The sequence below is a fragment of the Scaptodrosophila lebanonensis genome, unplaced genomic scaffold (assembly GCF_003285725.1).
Source record: "Scaptodrosophila lebanonensis strain 11010-0011.00,11010-0021.00 unplaced genomic scaffold, SlebRS2 tig00000043-arrow-pilon, whole genome shotgun sequence".
Classification (NCBI taxonomy): Eukaryota; Metazoa; Arthropoda; class Insecta; order Diptera; family Drosophilidae; genus Scaptodrosophila; species Scaptodrosophila lebanonensis.
In genome coordinates, this window is record NW_022060545.1 from 13,184,579 (window position 1) to 13,200,627 (window position 16,049).

Here is a 16,049-nt window from a genome sequence, read left to right on the forward strand (position 1 = left end):
AATACAAAAAAAACAAAAAAAAAAAACATAACAAGGAATTGCAAAAAATGTTGAACAATGACATTTTTAATGCCCCCATAGCTATCATTAGATGTGCGGCGGACGATGGGCGCACAAACAAAGCGCCAACGAACAAAGGCAATAGAAATAATCAATACAAATTTTATACAACAACCCAATCGTCCCTTCCCCCTCCCAAACCCAATCCCCCTCCCTTTCCTAATCCCCACATACCCACACACGCACATACATACACACAACAATGAAATACATTACAAATCAATTGCAATCGCTCGAAAATCGGCGTACGAATTTCCATAGACGAAGCCACGGACACTTTTGGTGTGGCAGGCGACGGCAAAAGGGGCAACATTATTATCATCATCAAGCGTACAAAGTTAGCGCCGGCGGGCAGCAGTAGCGACAACGACAACGGCAACGGCAACGAGGAGAGGGGGCGAGTGAGGAGGTAGTGGGTTTGCAGTGGCAAATCGGCAAATGAAACAAACCAGGATTCGCATGTACACAGTTATTGCTGCTGGTATAGTTGCTGTTGGTGTTGTTCCCTCACACACACACACACACACACTCTTACATAGATAAAGCGTCATTTCAACACATATGTGTGTGTGTGTGTGTGTGCAGCATTTCCTTTGGGTTATTTTCCGGGAACAACATTTCATGGCACTGATAAAGCTGCCATGGCAGCAGCCGCTGCTGCTCCACACCGCCTACTCTCCTTTTGCTCTCACCTCACAACAACAGCGTCGTCAGCAGCTTCTCTCTCGCTCGGTGTATTTGTTGTTTTTGTTGAGAATGCCGCTAGCCAAAATGAGGGGAAATATTAAGCTTGTGCGCTTGCGTTGCACTCATATTTGGGTAATTTATTTTTTCAGGGAAATTTTCGCTCAATTGTCGCTGCGAGCATTGGTATGTCAGCAGCAGCAGCAGCAGCAGCAACTGCGGCGCTGCCCGGGGGGCCGAAGCAGCAGCGACAGTAACAAAAACAAAAACCATTTGACGCAATTGCTCACACATGTGTGTGTGTGTGTGTGTGTGTGTGCGTGTGTGCGTGCGTATGTGTGGCATAGTCGTGTGCGTCGAGCGCGTGCACTCCAGGCAATGTCAAGTTGACACTTTCGCCAATACGCTGAGGAGACGAACTAGCAGAGGCAAGTCGGTCGCCGACGTTGAAAAACAAAACGATTTTTCGGACAGTTTTCTCAGTTGCATGCGTGTGTATGGGTGTGCGTGTGCGTGTGCGTGCTATCGGAATTCGTAACAATTAATGGCCGAACAAATGTTGCTGCAGACGTTCGGCAAACATTTTGAACAGATGTAGTTCTTGTTGTTGCTCCACAAATTTCAACAGCTCCTTTTCCGTAGCTTAAAACTCTTCACTACCATTATCATTCTCATCATCTTCATCAGTCTATAGTAGTAGTTGCTGTTGTTATTATTGCTGCCTATGTATGTCGCGCAAGGGTTAAGATTTCTAGCACACCTTTGCAACATCTTTAACACCAAACTCTTCAACTTCATCATCTATATTACCTTCATCATCATCATCTGGTTGTAGTTGTTGTTCTCGTCATTTGCAGCGTCATCATCGTCACCATCAGCGACACCCTCTGCAGAGGTTACATGCTCCAACTTTTTCGCCGCTGCCTCTGCCGCCACCATCCAACATAGCCAACATCAGCTTGCGCGCTCCCCCAAAAATGTTGCCGCCGCCGCTATTGTTGTTTGTTTGCGCCATCCCTCTTGCTCTCTCGCACAGGCCGCTGCGTGGGCCACCCACGAAAACAAACATAAAGGTGCAACAATGACGCGCTTGCCAAAACCAAGCTCTCGCAGCTTACATATGCTCTCCATTCTCGCGCACTCATTGCAATTACTGTCTCTTACTTTCGCTCTCTCTCTCTCTCTCTCCTACTCTCTCGTTGGCTGTTAACACTTCTCCTGCTGTGAAAGTGATTTCTGGCACTACTGTTTTCGTTTGCAACATTGTTGGCCGGCAGCAAAGGACGTTGCAGGACGACTCAACAGCTTTTTTTTGTTCATGGGACGCATCGATCGATGTGCACGTTTTGTTGTTATTTTCTTGGACCTTCATTATGTGCTCGTTCTGAAAGCGTTTCAAATTGATTTTAAGTCGGGATTGTGTCTTGGTGAAATGTGTTGCATAACGAAGAGGCGCAACAGTTATGTCATGTGACGTATGAAAGTCTGTTAATTCTAGACAATTCTCTTCCTTAAAATTCTTACAATTGTTAAAGCACATTTTACGGTAGTTGTTGATTTCAAAATTCAAAGAAATAATTCCTAATAGGATGAATTAACTATATTGATTGTTATCTTTGAAAGCTCATAACGTTTGACTACTTATTCAAATATTCCGCCTGATACTCATGATGAAATAACTATTTAAATATATTTATATTCTATGAAGTAACTCCTCGTTTAATTGACTAAGAGTGTTTCGTTTTTACAGAATAAAATTACAGTTGAACTTTTAGTTTTAAGTGTGGAAGTCTCTCTTACCTTTGAAAAGTGGTCTAACTTTAGAATTTCAAAAATTATAGTGTTGAATGAAATCCAACAGTTCTTTGACTTTTTGCATATAAATAACTCGCTATAATTTAATATATGTTTTTCCAGAATATCATTTTTTTAAATGTCGCAAAACTTTTGTATGGTCGGTTATTCTAATATTATTCATTAAGGAAGTATATCTAAATTGATTTGTGGCTCACTAAGAACCTGTGATCGTTAATTTTTTTAAACCTATCTGCTGTACGAATTCAAAATAACTATTGAGGCTGCTAAAATAATATTTATTTAAATATAAATTACAAATAACCGTAGGCGTCATACTTAATCTCTGGAGAGTTATTTTTCACCATCAAACAATTTTTTTCTGTAACGAAAGTTGTAAACTTTTTTGAACAATTTGTGTGTACACTAGACAACCCTGGTACTCTGGTCTGTTTGCATGTGGCGAACAGCATTTACTCACTTGGTGTGGTGGGGGTGTTAGCTTCAATGTTAACAGTAGGCGGCATTCTCTCCACTGTTATTACTCTCTTTGGAATTCTCTGGCATTGCATTGCATGCTCTCGCTCTGAACGCAGTTGCTTGCTTCCGTTGTTGTAATGCTTCTGCGCTCCTTTTGGCGCTGCCTGCCTGCTTGGTTGCTTCCTGAGCAGCAGGCAACGTGCCGCTACCGCTGCCATCAACAAAAGCAGCAACAACAACAACAACAAAAGCAACAACGACAATATTGGCGACGACACTAACGACGTCGAAAGCAAACGGCTCCAACGACGTCGGCGACGACGACAACAACGACGACGGCGACGCGGCAACGACGACGTTGTTGCTAAAAATCCTACGCAATTCGCGAGAGTCCTTCAGTCGTTATCAGACAAGCGAGTCCATCAGTCGTTGCGTTGTTCCTTAGCCGTGCAAGTAGCCTAGTGAAACCTAAAAAAAGCAAGGAAATCAATTCTTACCAAACAACAACACACACAAATTCAAGAATTAGCCGAAGCCGAAAATCGTTAGGAAAAGTCGCAAGTAAATCTGTTTTAAGCGGTTAGTATCAAGAATAATATTTAATCGAATCGAAGCGTATCGTATCGAGAAGACGGCACGCATCAAGCGTTAGCGCAAAAAGTTTTTTCACGTGATTTCTTCAAGCAAACAAAACGCGTTCAAGTGCAATCAGTAACACACACTCACGTACACAAACACACACACACACACATCCGTACCCAGATACGTACATACATATATATATAAACTTTCGCACGCATATATATAGCCGTATTTGAATTCGTATTCTTATCCGCATCCGCATATGATTAAGGAAGACACTTAATTTTACGCGCTGTTGTCTAAACGTTGAGCTTTAGTAGTCTAAACGAATGTAATACCAAGAAATTTTAGATAACGGTTAATAGCGGTTAATTATAGAAAAGAAAACAAAGAAACACAAAAACAAAACGAATTCAAAGAGCTTTCTAAGTAGTTGTGAAACGTAAATCAAGCGATTTTTAAAGCTAAACCAATCCGAATCCCATCCAATCCAAGTGGAAGGAAGGATCTAAACAACGAACCTACGAAAGCAACAAGAGAACAGCCGTAACCACATCAGCAACAACAACAAACAGAGTAGTGACAACCACAACAACAAAAACAACAGAGGAGCTGCAGCTTAGACAACAATTACAACATCAATAAGAACAGAAAGGTAAAGACAACAACAACCCTAAGAAGAAGAAGTATTTGTATTATCAGCGCTCAAAGCCATAAATCGCTCAGGCCGACGACCGTTTGTGGTTCGCCCGGCTGTCCAACAACAAGAAATTTCCTGTCGAAAGTGTTGCTATAAAATAAATCAAAATTTCACACTTTGGAGTAAATCTGTTTTACGTGAAGCAGCCAGCGGAGTTATTTCAGCCGCCGCCGCCGCCACCGCCAACGCAGGCGACTATTAAAGCGATTAGTCCGCCCGTGACAGCCGCTGCAGCTCCGTTGACGCCACTGTCAACGACAGCCGCCACAATTCCAACAAAGAAACTCGTTGTAAGTATCCAAAAATAATATTCTACCCTTACCCCCAATCCCCCGCCCCTTCTCGCTCTTTCTGTAACTCGCGTCCCCTTTTAATCTCGAACACACAACCGTACATACAATAGAAAAGAAAAAACAAAAGGGCACAAACAACACGCTTACTATTTTCAAAATGAAACTTTGTATCCAACAACAACTACTACAACAATGGGAGCAGCAACAACAAAATGGCACAAGCAGTGCCGCACACTGGACATCAATTTAGATTTTTTCGAGCTAATTCAAAATCTGTGTGAAAAATGCGCATGAAATGTGAAACACTTTGTTCTCTTTTCATTTGAAATTGCCGTAGAATTATATAAAATCTAAAAAAAAAGAAGAAAACTGACAATTGCCCTTTTTATCTCAAAAGTTGCACAATTGGGAAAAGTAAATCCAATTAGTTAGGTCGGCAACTGTCTCTGATATTGATCGAACTGTAGTTTGGTATTAAACATGCTTTTCCGAATTCCGGGAATGCTGTTCTTTTTATGTGGTTGTTGGTAATTAATCAGTCCTGCAAGTTAAACTTTTTCAGCGGATTGGATGTTAAATGTTGTTTCATTATTCGTTGAAAGTTTTTAATTGTGATTTAATTATGCATTCTATTGCATTTTAATCGAATTATGCGGAATTCATTATAAAAGGTGTTTCACATTCAGCGAAAGTAATGTTGTCAACTGTTTTAGCTTACAATTAACTTAATTTCTTCACAGATTTTTATTTGATATACGAATAGTTGTATATAGAACAATCGTAGGCATTTCATTTGATGCAAGGGAAATTAAATGTTTGTCGTCAAACCTTTGGTTGATATTTTCTATTGAATCGAATCAATATCCATTTTAATACACTTTCGATTTGTCTAAATAAATGTAATTGAATCAATATTTATATTAATACCCTTTCGCTTCGCCTAAATAAAAGTATATTTAAAAAACGATGCCAATTAAGACCATCAAGATATCAATATCCGTCTAGATTACCATTTTAGATTATTTAAAGATTTGAAGCTTACGTTTTAGATCGCTGGCAATCATATAAGTAAGAATATTACATTTTCTCGTATTCTTATACTTATATCGAAGCTTGAACATGTCTGGGGCTGATTGAAGGCTTATGTAAATAATACGCTTAGAAATTCGTTTCACTTTTATTATGAAAAAGTTTCTTCTTGTGTAGAGTTTTATGGCTTTCACTTACTAGTGAAATTATAAATTTAATCAGTGTTATATAGTACTTGTAAGTTTGAGGTCGGGGTTAAAAATAGAACACAAAATAAATTGATTAATACCCGATGCTGCGAGCAAATAAATAGAGAATATTTCATTGTCCAACTGGGCGTAGCTTAAATTTAACTTTGGACAATCATAGTCTTGCCATTTTAGGTCTTAAGAACCTAAACAAATCATACACTCCATGCTATTAGCAGTAAGAACAATTCAATGAATAGAGTTGTTGCTGTAGTTAGCAGCAAATCCTATTATACATTTTGTAACTTTTTGAGACAATTTGAATCAAAACATTTAACAATTTTAAGCCACAAGTTGGCAATTTGCACATGAGAATCAAACTACCTTGACTATTTGCATATTAAAAGATATTTTATTGCCATTTTACTAGTTTTTGTCCACTTGCTCGCTATTGTTAGTGGGAGGCTTTGAGGTTCAGTGCCACTGCCACTGCCAGTGCCAGAGCCAGTGTGCTGGTGCTCCAAAAAGTGTGCAATGAATTATTTTATGTTTGTTGCTGTTATTTTTACATTTTTATTTCCTTGTGCTCGCTGCCTCTGCCGTCGCTACCGTCGCAGTCGCCAGCGTCTCCGTTGCTCTGAAGACGACGCTGCACGCAATAAATTAATTTATGTCCAACGTCAGCGTCAGAAGGCACGTTTCGCACTTCGCTGCCCGGCCGCCGTCGACGTCGCTGCCAAAACGCTCGCGGGCACATGCTGGCACGTTTTCACAGCTATTTTTTTTGTTGCTTTTTGTTTTCTGGTTGCCTTTTTGTGCTTTTCTTGTGCTTCCTTTTTTATGCACACTCCACGCATTACGTTTTGCACCTTCATTCATTCATTACGAGCGTGTCGTTTATAAGATTTGCAGGTAAATCGTTTTAAGTGGCGCAAGAAAAACACAAATTAAAATTCCATAGCATAAGCGGTAGGCAGGCGTTGTCCTGCGCCATCGTCCTGCGGAACGCGCTTGGCCTTTTAAATTTAGTTTGCAATGTCGTTTGTTTCCTGCCGCTCTTGCTGTTGCTGTTGCTGATAATATCGTTTGTTATAATTTGCTTTTAATTTGTTTGCCAAACGCCAACACTTCAACACACACACCTAAACAACAATATCAACAAAAGCAGGAACGCAACACAAATGACATAAAAATAATTACTGGCTAAAATAACGTCGCTTATTGAGGTCCCCCCTCCCCCCATCCGACATTGAAAGTTAAAGTTTCGCGTGGCCGTCAAATTTTTGGTCTGTTGGTCGTCGCTTGTCGTTTGTTGTTGGTCGTTGGTCGTTGGTTGTGTCTTTTGGCCTGCAGGTCGCATAAATTTTACAACCACGGGGCTGTAAAAGTACAAAAAGGCTCATCGAAAAGCGCTCATAAATAAATTTAAATGTATTTATAGTGCGGTTTTCTGGGCGTACACATTTTATGATAGTATAGTATAGCCCGCCACCAGCCATCATCCGCCCGCCAGGGCCAATGTCAGTAACCTACAGACTTACCAATCTCTCCACCTAGCAGCTGTTGCCTTTGATGGATGCATGGCATGACTCTATTTTGGCACACAACAACAAACAGACGGAAGTTGATAAGTTCAAACGATTAGTGTTAAGAACGCAAGGCTATAAAAGTTGACGATTCGAGAATGAACTTTTCGGCTGCCAGTAAAAGTGCCAAATACTCGCACATAAAGTTGCCCAACTCTCTAGATGTACGGGGGTAGTCGTCATCATCAATGGGTCATAGTCATAGTAGACGAATTTTGCGTTGCCTGGCCCCTGCCACAAAAACAATTTCAGAGTAGAAGCAAAATTCAAACTGTAAAATTTAGAACTGATGGGATTTTTAGACGATTCTTTATGGTTCTGTGGTGCTGATAAATAGAGTTGTGAAATGCGTGAGTCTAGTTTTAAAAACGTTGACAAACATGTATTTAACTTCAATTAAATGAAAGGTATTGTAGAAGTGTGCATTTTGTATATTCCATCAAAAGGGTCCAATAACGCAGCTAACTAGAATCAGGAATACATAATTATTTCAGTTAAACACAAAAAGAATAATGCACTTAAATAATGCACTTTTTTAAGGCCCACTTATTTTGTTCAAATTATTCTCATGTCGGAATATTTCCAGGCAGGGTAGTATATACATATGCTTCTTTCTCAAATTCTTTAATGAAGTCATGTAAAAAATTCAATTTTAAAGCTTAGTTTTCTACAAAATGAAATTATAAAAAGGTGACAGCATTTTGATTTCAATAGGCAGCATGACTGAGAAAATCAACACAATGCTCTTAGACACCTTATTATTCGCACCTCTTTCACATCATTCTTAATTAGTATTTTAGTAAAAAATATAGAACACTCTCAAATAGGCATTTAAAGGAGCATGTATAAGTTGACCTTGAGCGTTTGACTTAGCTTATAACACCACAGTAGAAAGGTACCAGATCAGAAAGTATCAGAACAAAATATTTATTTATTCTCATTCTTTTCATTTAATAACTTGTTTATAACTTACCGCCATCTCAAGAAATTTGAAAAATTGTTACTGGCAGAAAAAGAGGAGAAACAATGAACTGAGTAAACAACCAACGTTTTTAATATAGAACTTTTTGTTAGTCACTGTTAAAAGTTCTCGCATGAATTTTGTAAAAACAATTTCAACATTCTCTTAACTTTATTAAGTCAATGATATTAGTCACATAGATAGATAGATGGATAGGTATTTACATTTTTTCATACATAGTTGTACGAGTATATTCGGACATACTGTTGAGGGCAATTGTTAGTAAATTGAATTGTGGGGAACGGAATCTCTTCACCAAACGAAATTTGTAAGTCGGAAGTTAGTTTGGAGTTAAATCTATCTCGATATTCGATCTATCATTTTATTTTTGCACCGACTAAATCGATGGCCTGAAGTAAAAAGCTTTGTTAATATTGCAACACACACAATGAATGTTTTCAATGCTTCACTTTTTCCTTTATTTATTTATTTTGTCGCTCGTCCCATTACAAAATGCATTGCCATTTGTCCATAAAGCCAAGCTCTTCAGTTTGTTCCAAACGCCTCGAGTGTTCTCTTGCCTTCAACTTGCTTGGCTTGCTTGTCGGTTGCTGAGTTACTTGCCATTGATAAATCTTTAAGGCCACCATTATCAGTATTAGCTGCTTTGCGTTGTTTAACCAACCGTTGTTGTTGTTATCGGCAACGTTGGCTGCCATTTTAGATTTAAGTCTGCTCTGCGCGCTCCCGATACAGGCACCCCCAACCCCAAGCCCATCTCCTGTCAAGCACTTGAGTCTTCGCTGCTATCCTGCGCCTGCGGTGGCAAACACTTGAGTTTAATGGTTAGTTGACTGCCTAGCTGAGACATATAATAAAATTTTCGTCTATTGCCATGGCCATAAAAAAAGGCACCAGTTGGCACAAACAGCAACACAACGAACAACATTTGACGCTGCAGCCACGTAAACGGGCATTAAACTGCTCGCCTCTTTTATTATTTACTAACTACTTTTATTTGATTTAATTTCGCTTAACTCTCACACACAAGCCCCAACATCACCTTGGTGGGGACCTCAGGCTGCAAGCCGTGCCATGCGTTCAATGCCTTCACAAATTTAACTAAATTTGAAGACATTACAAGCCAAAAGCGAGTTAGCCAGATTATCCGATGCGGACTTGAATTGAAATTGGAAATGCAAAAAAGAAGGAAAAATGAAAGTCAAACTAAATATATAGTATAGCCGAAATTGTCAACAACAGCATGAAGGGAACATCTCTCTGTGCAGAAGCTATCGATGAATGAATTCCTTTTAGTTGCTCCACTCGCTCCCTTTTATTTTATTTCCACGAGAGTTTCCTTTTTTTCTTTCCCCGTTTCTGATGTCATGTTTATGTCCGCTTTGTTATTTGTTTTATTTTTCTGCTTTTAGCAACAGCGCCTGTGGACACCTAAGGTTGTGGGTGGGTTGAGGTGCGGGCGACGGGCATCGGGCATCGGGCATTTGCGACTGGATCGGATCAGCAGGCGCATAACACAACTCATCCGCTTACTTACGATAGAGCCACAAGCCACAGCGTATCTTGGGGCTGGGGGTTTTGGGGCAGAAAGGGAACTAAGCACTGCTTTAGGGGCTTAGACGTGTAGCAGTGGCGCGTGAACGTTGTTGGTCAGGGCCGGGATGGAAGGACGAAGGATATAGTACAACGCCCACACCCACACACACAACACAAACGATTTGACAATGTTTACAATATTTGGTATTTGCTAGTAAACTGTTTTCCAACTAGTTCATGCCAAACTTAATTATTGCGACTGCCCAAAAAGTAGAGTGGAGTGGAGTGTGGGCTGCTGGGAAATTTAAAACATAAATTTAGGACTGGCTCTGGTGAGCCATTATGGAAGAACGATTGCATGGTGGAAAATTATTGGGGAGCTAGTAAATGCTTGCAAGTGTCTGTGAAAATTGGTGTTGGCTTATGTTTCCCAGCAGCAAGCAAAGCAATTCACAAATTTATTGACAATAGCGCCTAAGCTGAGCTAAATGAACTGCAACTCAGCTTAAACGAATCGATTGCATTTCGTTGGCAGTTGCGTAAATTTACATTTTTTGCTGTCTTGCATTTCTATTTCTATATCTTTGTGTGAAAGATAATTCAGTAAGGTCTAATCATTTATTTGGTTGAGCTCTGTGTTTCAGTCTTAAAACCAAACATAATGGAAATGCAACCTTTTCTATTGACATTCTCAATCGAACTATTGTCAAGTTAAAATAATTTTATTTCAATTTAATTTATATATTTAGCATATTTTTTCTAGTTAATGAAAATGATGCAATACGCACAGTTTTTAATGGAATTTTTATCTATGTTATAGATAAAAATATTATAAATCTAATATTTTGTATGAAAAAATGTTAAGCTATTTACAAAAATATTCCTAATTTGCTTGTAGAAATTTTTACAAGATTTAAAATTCACATAAAAATGACTTTCATGACTGATTACTTTCTTAATATATATTTACATGGGATTATTTGTGAACTTAATGATTCTAAAAATCCGTTAAGAAGAAATCAAAAACCAGCATTCTTTTTCACGAAAAATTCGAAAAGTCTCTCCCAACTGTGTTTATTACTTTCATCTATATCAATCATATCAGAAAGTCTTATCAAATATTTAATTATTTATTATTAATTATTTAATGCCATAGAATCAGCTTGAGCTTTTTATTTTAATCAAGAATTGTATGCCTATCTGACCATAGTTTAGAGAAATAGTTAAGACATTGGCACGTCCATTACAAAAATCGGACTAGATTTTGAGCAATTCAATCATTAGATATTGATACCAAGTTCCTGAAATAAAGTCCACTGCTGGATTTCTATTTTAGAGCCATTAAGTCATTCATTTAGGTATTCAAAATGCAACAGTTTTGTTCTTGTTTTTTGCTTTTACCTTTGTTGTGTGTGTGTGTCCTTCTATACCATCTAAATTGCTTTCACTTGCCATTAATTGTTTTTCCCTACTCAAATGTAAACTGACAACATAAGTTGCTGTCATTTATTTGTGGAGGCGGATGGATGGCGCAGGAGGATGGGGAGGCACTTGCCACTTACTTGGGCTGTCACATAAGGGAATATGAGATGTGTGCCATTGTCGACGCACAAACAATTAGTTGGCATAAATATTTATGCCGGAGCCAAATGAAATCAAGCACAAGCCCAAGCCCAAGCCCAAGTCGAAGCCGAAGCCAATGCTGTAACCAAATCGAGCAGCTCTCCCCATTCCAACGCCCCTCCGCCCCACAAACAAACCCAATCCACAACCACTCATCCTGCCACCAATACAAAATGCCAAAGCAGAGCAATTGTCAGCCAAATTGGCATTGGCATTGAATTCGTTCGACTCTCCGGCATTGGTGACGCTGCTTTGTGTCGCGGTGGCACAGTGGCAAGGTGGAGCGGTGGCTGTGTTACCAGAGATTTGATTTATCAACATGTTTCACGTGCGCGCACAAAAATTGTTAGCATTGTTGAGCTGTGGCATGAGACGAAAAGAGAAGAGAAGGGAAGAGATGTGAAGGGGGGCTGCGGACGTGTGAGGCAATCAGAGCATTACAGCGTTTTACGCGCGGTTGCCGCAATGAAATGTGCGTGCCACAGCGGACCAGGCGGTGCAGAGTGGGCAGGTGGTAGGGGTTGGGGGGTGGGGACAGCAGCTTTGGGAGCGGATGCGGGCACATTCGCATAAAGCATTATGGCATATGCCAACTGACGCGCTTCCGTCAAGTGCAACAAGCGCTGAGCATTGGAAGAAGACGAGCAGTCAGCACCAGTAGCAGCAGCAACAACAACAACAACAACAAGTAGAACAAGTAGCAGAAAAAGAAGAAGAAGCAGCAGCAGCAAAGCAGTCAACGCGCGCAGGTTTATTAAAATTTTAATATCAACGACGACAACGACGATGACGAAGAGCCGGCAGTCAGCGAAGTAAAAAATTTGTAGAGAAAACTTTTGCAGCAGCGCGTTATGCGACGACGAATGTTGCCACAAACACACACACAGACACACACCATACAATAATAGACAGAAGTATTTTGACAAAGAAAAACTATTATTTCGTTGTTAATATGAACCGACAACATAAACATAAAATTTATTGGCTACAAATCCCTCAAAAGACTTCCAAACGTTATAGCCACTTCAGCTGGTTGGGAAAAGGGGGCGCGGGTATTTCGTTTACCGTTATGATTCTCTTGAAAGTCATAATAAAATCTGACTTTTGAATCAAAAAGTTAGAAGCTCGTAATAAGTTGTTCTTTGTAGAAAAAATTAAATTTAACAAAAGTTTATAAAATAATAAAAAAAGAAAGAAATTGTGATATATAACAATAATTTCTTAATTTAAAATACTTGTATATGATGCGCAGGCCGTTTGTTTCAAAAAATAATTATTTCAAACATAATATAATACACATAGCCATGTGTTGTCACAGATTCTCCCAGAGAAGATAATTAATTAGAATTATGTGAATGAAGTTCTTACAAAAGTTCGTGGTTGTGAATCATTTTTGTTCCTTTTTTTTTCAAATCTTGCAATCTTTATTTAAGATCTGCCCTAGGTAGGGCAATTATTACATTTGATGATCATAACCTTGAAATTCTTTTAATCATGATTCGAACCGAGACTGGAACTCCTGCTACCTCTTTGGGCTATAAAAGACTCCATGAATTGACTAGTGAATTCGTTATTGTTGAGGTTGTACTTATAAATATGGAATTTTCACTGATTATAACATCAATGAAATGCCAATAAATGTTCTTTCGAAAATTCATAAATCTGCCAAATATCCAAAATCATTGAACATCTCTTCATTTTCAACTTTGTGGTCCAAGGTATTAAACGTATTTTAAAGAAAATTTTCAAAGTTTTTAACGTAAAATTTTTTATTTAATATTTAAAATGAAAACAAGGCTTTCGTTAGAACAAAATAGCTTATGTAATTGAATTGTTAAAGGCTTTATGGATTCTATGAGCTCTCTTGGGTGCCATACAATATTGTCAATGTACTTTTGCCGAGCATTGTAACTACATATAGCAGTCATATAGAAGTAATAGCAGCAGCAGCCACGTCTGTTTGGCATAACAAAATCTACAAGCAATCAACCCCAGCTACAGCAGATTTTCAACAACGAAAACAACAACAAGAAGACAGGCAAGCAGGCAGGCAGACAGAAGGACAGAGAGTGAGGCAGTCAGCAGGAAGACTTGAGCAGAAGGCAGGAAGCAGGACGCAGGAGTCAGCAAAGCAGCAGCCAGGACGCCAGCTTGAGCACTTCAAATGTGTGCGTAAGAAAATAAGTCATTTTCCCTTAGGAAAGGTGGGGTGTTGTGGTGCAGTGAGAGATGGGGAGGAGAGGCGCCCCCCATATATATACTTACATACATACATTCATACATATATTTGGATGAGAGAAGGAATTCATCGATTGAATACAATACAAATATGTCAACGAGTCGCTTGAGATGTCTATGTCGACGTTGAAATCTCAGACGCTACACAACAATGCGTAGTGAAGGATGGAGGAGTGCGGAGTACAAAAAAAAAGACAAGGACCTTAGCAGCGACTTTGGTTTAACTCATTTCAATATGCCTGGGGAGTGAACGACGATGACGACGACGCGCTACCAAAACCAATCAGTCAGTCAGTCAGCTTCGTGAAGCTAAAGCTAAACCAGAAGCTGAAGTTGAAGGCGAAGATGAGTGCGATGATGAGGATGAGCCGGCAGAGTGGTGCCCGGGAGGGTGGTGAAGGGATGGGGAGAGAATTCGAATCAGGCTGAAGAACGCTGTTGTGCTGCTGAGCTCGTCGCTTCGTGCCTGGCTTGGTGTTGAATTACGGGCATTTTGAAAGAATTGAATTTGGCATACCAACAACAATAACAACAAGATAGAATTTTATGGTGTATGTAGGTGAAATCGACTATAAAGTGCCCCTACCTATATATATGTACATATAGAGTATATTATGGATGGGGTCAAGCGATCCAACTCATCAGCTTGTTCATCGAAGATATTTATTGTAAGGTTCGTACTTAGTAAATAACAGATTGGGTCTATTTTGAAATTTGTCATTTATTTATTGAAGAGTATAAGTTAGTTGTTTGTTTTAGGAAAGAAAGTGTGATACAATCATATAGTATTTTTAATAAATCTATTAAAAGAAATCATGCCAGAAATAAGAGTAATCTATGAGCTGTATATAAAACAAGTTTTTCAAATCACATTAAAACGAATAATAGGGATAATAGAGCTTAAAGATAGGCAGTTATTCAAATCGGCACTTGCAATTTCATTTACGCACTGAAAAACTATTATTACCAACAAAAAAAACATTTGAACATTTTGCGTTCAACCATTAAAAATGTTAATAGCTATTTTTTTTCCACTTCAAAATCAATTAATGTTTTAAAATGTTAACCATAGAAAAAAAAATTGTGTAGACTACCTGATGCTGATGGATGCTTATTTCAAACATAAATACATATTTTCTAGTCATAGAATACAACGAAATACGACCAATAACGGCAAAAAAAAGTTCCTGTAGGTTTATATGCTTCTAATTTAATAAAGGCTCTTAAAATATAAAAATGATTATTATTTGGCAGCAGGCTGCTTGGATTACGTATCGACCATTGTATCACGCGAATGCTAATGCGCGTATGTATCAAGAATCGAAAATAAACACGAAACATAAATATTAATATCTTGGAGTGCTACGCAAAATAATTCTCTGGTATCCTCCGCTCTTGTTGGCTCATTCAGACAGTCAAGTGGAATCACTTCAGCCGAAGGATTTGTTTTCCTTAGCACGCAGAGTGTTACATAAGCCATGTGAAAATATGTATACCCTGCCACAGAAGCCGAGTCCTACAATAAAAACAGCAACAGCTCAGGCAGCTAAGTACTCATAGGAATATGGCGGGCAACTCAAGTAAAGGTATGGAAAGTTGAGGCCTGGCATGCCAGACCCACACCTCTGCAGCAAGTTATTTGCCAACGCATTCCATTTGAATTACCCAGCGAGCGAGATAATGCGTCGACATCACCGCCACTGCTGCCGCTACTTCTACAACACTCAAGGCGCTGGCAATCAATGCCAAGGTGGCAGAGGATGCTTGGAGTGGACGGGACGGGACGGGAAGGGAAAGGTTGGTGGGTATATATAGGTGGAAAGAAGGCAACCAACGTGCTAAGTGACATCCACCGGCGGCAATCAGTGGCAATAACAAGGTGGCGCCTTGGCAGAGTTGCGTGGCAAAATGCGAATTGTTATTTTATGAAATTGCAAACACAATCAGCCAGAGATGCCAGAGACATAGAGAGAGCGTCAGGACGAGGAGACAGACAGACAAACAATCAACCCATACATCGTATACTACTCCTTCCCATTCCAATTTTTCGATTGTCTTGCCAAATGGAAATGTCAAAGGTGGCAGTCATTCAAGAAGGCTATAGGTATAATACTTAGGCAAAAAATAGGAAGAGCGACATGCAGACCGACCACCGACGACCGACAGACATGAGCAAAAGGCGTAAATCGGGCAGACAAATAAATTGAACTAATAGAGCTGTTAACATTGGCGGGACTTGCGAGCTCGCTTTCCTTTTGCTTGCAACGCCCCCAA

General features: G+C 39.4%; 1 protein-coding gene across 6 annotated transcripts in view; it reads left to right on the plus strand.

Moving 5' to 3' along the window:
• The window catches only part of LOC115622168 (RNA-binding protein Musashi homolog Rbp6), a 271,381-nt gene that overhangs the window by 147,809 nt on the left and 107,523 nt on the right, over positions 1-16,049 (plus strand). The window contains exon 1 of one of the 6 annotated variants that reach the window (XM_030516048.1): positions 4,546-4,590. The exons of the other annotated variants lie outside the window; for them this stretch is intronic. The gene's annotated coding sequence lies outside the window, so the exon portion shown is untranslated. Of the gene's footprint in view, positions 1-4,545; positions 4,591-16,049 lie in introns of those variants that run through there. 6 annotated transcript variants of the gene reach the window in all.